This window comes from Pristiophorus japonicus, unplaced genomic scaffold, assembly GCF_044704955.1.
Source record: "Pristiophorus japonicus isolate sPriJap1 unplaced genomic scaffold, sPriJap1.hap1 HAP1_SCAFFOLD_2523, whole genome shotgun sequence".
In the NCBI taxonomy this organism is placed as follows: Eukaryota; Metazoa; Chordata; class Chondrichthyes; family Pristiophoridae; genus Pristiophorus; species Pristiophorus japonicus.
Window position 1 is genome coordinate 1 of NW_027252256.1, and position 6,510 is coordinate 6,510.

General features: G+C 47.1%; 1 non-coding gene across 1 annotated transcript; it reads right to left on the reverse strand.

Moving 5' to 3' along the window:
• Positions 1–5,108: 5,108 nt before the first annotated feature.
• Positions 5,109–5,182, reverse strand: trnan-guu (transfer RNA asparagine (anticodon GUU)). The gene has a single exon. It is a non-coding gene; the product is annotated as a tRNA-Asn (tRNA).
• Positions 5,183–6,510: the final 1,328 nt, after the last annotated feature.

Here is a 6,510-nt window from a genome sequence, read left to right on the forward strand (position 1 = left end):
CTTTAGTCACTCTGTTCCGTGTTATATATCGGTAAAATCTTTAACTATCCATTTTTATGCATTGCACAAGTTTACCTTTGTAATCTATCCTTCCTTTCTTTATTGCTTTCTTAGTCATTCTTTGCTGTCGTTTAAAATTTTCCCAATCTTCTATTTTCCCACTAACCTTGGCCAACTTATACGCATTGGTTTTTAATTTGATACTCTCCTTTATTTCCTTGGTTATCCACGGCTGGTTATCCCTTCTCCTACCGCCCTTCTTTTTCACTGGAATATATTTTTGTTGAGCACTATGAAAGAGCCCCTTAAAAGTCCGCCACTGTTCCTCAATTGTGCCACCGTTTAGTCTGTGTTTCCAGTCTACTTTAGCCAACTCTGCCCTCATCCCACTGTAGTCCCCTTTGTTTAAGCATAGTACGCTCGTTTGAGACACTACTTCCTCACCCTCAATCTGTATTACAAATTCAGCCATACTGTGATCACTTATTCCGAGAGGAGCTTTTACTAGCTTCAATCATTAATTTTCTCTTTACATGTGATGAACTTTTATCCCTATCTCGTCTACACACTGTATTTTAGGAGAATGGTTTAAAATTTTAAGTGCTTATTGTCATGTATTCAACCAACATTGTAACCCATATATAATCTGACCTCAGTTGTACACTATGAGAACAATGACCACTAGGTGGTGAACTTGTGCGAGACGCTTCTAACCTGGACCTTCAGGTATAAAAGGGGAAGCTCCACCCACTTTCATCACTTGAGTGCTAAGGAATAAAGTACAGGCCACAGACTGACCTTCTCTCAAGCATGGGTCTCGTGTGCATTTCTACTGTATAGTAAGGATGTATCAATGGCGACGAGAAACTGGGATTTAAACCACGTGAGCATGGCCGCTAGCAGAATAGACGAGAGATACTGTGTTAAGGAATGGTTGGGACAGAGAATCAACATTGTTGAAGCAGCACACAGTTCTCCAAGCAGACAAGGGCAATCGGGTATGCCTCAACATGTAGTCGAACCCAGAGGGGGAGTTCGACAGAGATAATGGCAAGCAGAACGGCGATTCACACCATTGCAAGGGACAATGTGGCCAGTAATGGGGCCATCAACACCTGTTAATGGCACAATCAAGGACAGTCACATGGGTAGTCAGGGACGATTGACTAGCAAGGGATCTTTTGTTTCCAACAACAGCTCATGTTGGAGGCATGGAGGCACAAACTCAGGCGGAGATTGCAGAGATGAGCAAAATACCTACAGAAATTGCAGAAATGAACGCTGGGGGAAATTGCTGGAAGCTGAAGTTCAGTGAGTTCATGTGGAGCACGTATACAGTTCATAGACTAGGATGCCACCGATAATGATGAAATTGCTCCTCAGTGGCATCCCAGTATCAATGGAGCTAGACACGGGGGCTAGTCAGTCCCTGATGGGTAACAAATAGTTTGAAAAGTTGTGGGCGTCCCAGGCCAGTAGGGCCAAAATTATCACCGATTGACGCACAGCTACGGACATACACCAAGGAGATCATTCCGGTGCTTGGCAGCGCCACGACAATCGTGACCCACAAAGATTCGGAGAACAGGTTGCCGCTCTGGTTTGTCCCGGGGGATGGTCCCGCACTACTGGGGAGGAGTTGGCTTGCTGTCATGAACTGGAAATGGGGCAATGTTAATGCTATTTCCTCTGTGGAGCGAGTTTCATGCTCACAGATCCTGCACAAATTTGACTCATTATTTCAACCCGGCATTGGCACTTTCATGGGGGCCAAGGTAGTGATTCACATAAACCGGAAAGCCAGGCCAGGACACCACAAGGCCAGAGCGGTGCCGTACGTGATGTGGGAAAAGATAGAAGGTGAATTGAACCGCCTGCTGAGGGAAGGTATCATTTTGCCAGTCGAATTCAGTGACTGGGCGAGCCCGATTGTACCGGTGTTCAAGGCGGATGGGTCGGTCAGGATATATGGTGATTACAAGGCCACCATCAATCGGGTGTCACTCCAAGACCAATACCCGCTACCGAGAGTGGAGGAACTCTTTGCGATGCTATCCGGTGGCAAACTTTTTTCAAAATTGGACCTAACCTCAGCTTACATGTCCCAGGAGCTGGCGAGAGAGTTGAAGAAGCTGACCACCATCACGACACACAATGGGTTGTTTAAGTACAACAGATGTCCGTTCGGGATTCGCTCGGCCGCCGCGATCTTCCAACGAAATATGGAAAGCCTCCTCAAGTCGATTCCAGGGACGGTGGTTTTTCAGGACAACATCCTCATCACGGGTTACGAGACTGAAGAACACCTCCACAACCTGGAGGAGGTGCTACGCAGACTGGACCGGGTGGGGCTGCGACTGAGAAAGGCGAAGTGCATCTTCCTAGCTCCAGAGGTAGAATTCCTGGGGATGAGGGTAGGAGAAGACGGGATGAGCCCTACTGCGTCCAAGACGGAAGCGATCCAGAGAGACCCAGACCCCGTAACACGACGGAGCTGCGTTTGTTCCTGGGGCTCCCCAACTATTTGGTCACTTTCTTCCCAAATTGAGCACGCTGCTAAAGCCGCTACACGTGCTCCTAAGCAAAGGTCGCGAATGGGTCAGGGGGGACAGCCAGCAAAGGGCTTTTAATATAGCACACAATTTGTTATGTTCCAACAATCTGTTAATGCGATATGACCCATGTAAGAAACTTGTGTTAACGTGCGATGCGTCGTCCGATGGTGTCGGGTGTGTGTTGCAGCATGTCAATGTCAAGGGTCAGTTACAGCCGGTAGCTTATGCCTCCAGAGGTCTGTCCCAGGCAGAAAGGGGCTACGGGATGATAGAAAAGGAGGCGCTCGCATGTGTATATACGGTAAAGAAAATGCACCAGTACCTGTTTGGCAGGAAATTTGAGCTGGAGACAGATCACAAACCCCTCACGTCCCTTTTGGCCGACAACAAGGCCATAAATGCAGACGCATCGATCCACATACAGAGGTGGACACTCACGTTAGCCACCTATGACTATACAATTCGGCACAGACCGGGCACTGAAAACTGCGCCGATGCACTCAGCAGGCTCCCACCAGCCACCACTGAGGGGGCTACCGAGCATGCCGCTGAGATGGTCATGGCTGTTGAAGCTTTCGCAAGCGATGGCTCACCCGTGACAGCCCGTCAGATTAAAGTCTGGACAAATAGAAACCCGCTATTGTCTCCAGTCAAGAAATGTGTCCTGAATGGGGACTGGGCAGCCACCTACAGGGCATGCCCTGAGGAATTTAAACCATTTCACAGGGGCAGGGATGAACTCTCGATTCAGGCCGATTGCCTACTGTGGGGAAACCGCGTAGTCATGCCCCAGATGGGCAGAGAGGTGTTCATCATAGAACTCCACAATGAGCATCCGGGCATTGTCATGATGAAGGCAATTGCCAGGTCACACGTTTGGTGGCCAGGGATAGATGCAGATCTGGAAGTTTGTGTTCGCAGGTACAACACGTGTGCCCAGCTGGGCAATGCGCCCAGGGAAGCCCCCATTAGCCCTTGGCCATGGCCCGCCAAGCCTTGGTCACGCATCCATGATGACTTCACAGGTCCTTTCATCGGAAAAATGTTTTTGGTTGTAGTAGACGCTCACTCCAAATGGATTGAGTGTGACATTTTAAATTCAAGCACATCCTCTGCCACGGTAGAAAGTCTACAGGCAATGTTCGCCGCCCACGGTCTACCGGACATCTTGGTCAGCGACAATGGCCTGTGCTTCACAAGCACTGAATTCCAGGACTTCATGGCAGGCAATGGAATGAACCATGTCAGAAAGGCACCGTTCAAGCCAGCCTCAAACGGCCAGGCAGAACGAAAAGTGCAGATAATCAAACAGGGGATGCTCAGAATCCAAGGGGGTTCCCTACAAAGCCACTTATCACGCCTCCTGTTGGCCAATAGATCCCAACCACACTCGCTCACAGGGGTTCCACCCGCAGGGCTGCTAATGATAAGGATGCTCAAATCCCATTATCCCTTATACACCACACCATGAAAGAAATTGTTGAGAGCAGGCGCCAATCACAATATAACTACCATGACAGGAATGCGGAGAACGATATATTGGTGTAAACGACCCTGTTGTTGTCCACAACTACACTGCAGGGCCTAAATGTCTCGCAGGCACTGTGATTGCCAAAGAGGGCAATAGGATTCTGGTAGTTAAACTAACCAATGGACAAATCTGCCGCAAACATGTGGATCAAACAAAAATGAGGTTAAGCAAACCCATAGAAGAAGCAGAGGAAGAACACGATACAGAGTTCACTCCAGCACAGGTGACCGAACACCGGAACCAAAGGGAGGAGAGCCCAGTCACTGTGGGCAGTCCGGATAGGCCTGAGGCACCGCAAACAGCAGACACACAGGCCAGTGCCCAACAACCGGAGCCCCAACTCAGGCGCTCTGCAAGAGAGCGTAAACCACCAGAGAGACTCATCCTGTGATCCCAAAAAGACTTTGGGGTCATGTATTCAACCAGCATTGTAACCCATTTTTAAATTCAAAACCTGATAAAATTGATGACATGCAGCCAACGTGCAAAAGTAAGAATTCTTTTAATCACCGTTAATTAGCCGATAACCTTCTTCAGAATGAAATAAATAATAATATAATTACTGAGGAACAGTGGTATCCTCAATCATTCATTTTCTCTTTACATGTGATGAAGTTTTATCCCTATCTCATTTACACGCTGTATGAGAATGGTTTAAAATTGTAAGTGCTTATGACTCAGTTGTAAAACCATTGATTGTGTGTGTGTCTATACTTGATAGGAGGAGCACTTGAGACCGAAGTTCCAGTTCTATATATGTACCAATAGAATCAATTTCCACCAGTTTCTTTAAACCCAATAACATAATTTACTTCTAATGGGCTGGATGGAGGAACATGATCCATGTAAAAAATTGTTATCGTTTTACTTGAACTGAATGCTCATAAAATATTGGAGTGGGAACTAATTGGATAACAGCACTGCTGGCAACATTTGCGGAATAGATTCGTGCAGCCAAAACACACAATGACAACCTGGGACTGTGCGGCACCGAATACTCGGGGAAAAACAGTTAAACACTTCGTCCCTGGGTGGGCTCGAACCACCAACCTTTCGGTTAACAGCCGAACGCGCTAACCCATTGCGCCACAGAGACTGATGGAAGTATAAGGTGCAAGACATCCAAAACCAGGGTGTCAGTCAGATAAAGCTTCAGATTGCTCCGACCGGGATCGAACTTGTCCACTCTCAGTTGTACTTTTCCCAAATAAATGGAGGGACATTCATTGAGGATGCGTGGAAGCAGTCTGGTCCCGCACACTGCAGACACTTCCATGTCACCACCAACCAGCTCTCCCACAACCGGTGTGATCTACCTTCCAGCCTTCCGGTGCCTTGTCTGTGACAAAGTATTCTGATTGTCCCGAAGCCAGTATTAGGTTTGAATTCCTTTTTAGCTCCTGACTGCGGATATTCCTGTGATTAAACGGGAAATAAATGCTTACAGGGACAGTTGGATTCACCGTTTCTTTGCTTGGTGAAATTTCAAAGATTGAAAGCAACGCACATCAACCCCAAACGTCCCTTGAGATGGAAGCCCAGTTGCTGTTTCAAGCTTGAATGCAGGTACAAGCAGAACTTATTCAAAGAAAGTCCAAGTCCCTGAGACGCCTGATTATTTGCACCAAACTCTTTGCAAAGAGTTGAGGTACATGTTTGGTGATCTGGGCACATCTTTCCCCAAACTACAACACTTCAAACATAGCTCAATGGCTGTAAAGTGCTTTGGGGCGTCATGAGTTCCTGAAAGGCGCTGCAGATATGCAAGTCCTTCTTTACAAAAGTTCGATGCAATTTCAAAATATGCGAGCAATATCAGGGCTCCTCTGGGAACCCTCGTAAATTTCAATTAACAACTCCAAGGGAAATCACAGCCCGAGACCAACGAGCCAATTGTTTGACAAATGTGAAGATAAGGTGTAACCATGATCAAAGCATTTTTTTGTGTGTCGCTATTCAGAACATAAGAACTTAAGGACTAGGAGCAGGAGTAGGCCATATGGCCCCTCGAGCCTGCTCCACCATTTAATATGATCATGGCTGATCCGATCATGGACTCAAGTCCACATCCCTGCCCGTTCCCCATAAGCCTTATTCTCTTATCAGTTAAGAATCTATCTCTGTCTTAAATTTATTAAATGTCGTGGCTTTCTCAGCTCTCTGATGCAGTGAGTTCGACAGATTTACAACCTCTGAGAGAAGAAATTCCTCCTCATCACAGATTTAAATGGGCAGCCCCTTATTCTGAGATTATGCCCCCTAGTTCTAGTCTCCCCTATCAGTGGAACCATCCTCTCTGCATCCACCTTATCAAGCTCCCTCATTACCTTTAACGTTTCGATAAGATCACCTCTCATTCTTCTGAATTCCAATGAGTAGAGGCCCCACCTACTCAACCTTTTCTCATAAGTCAACCCCCTCATC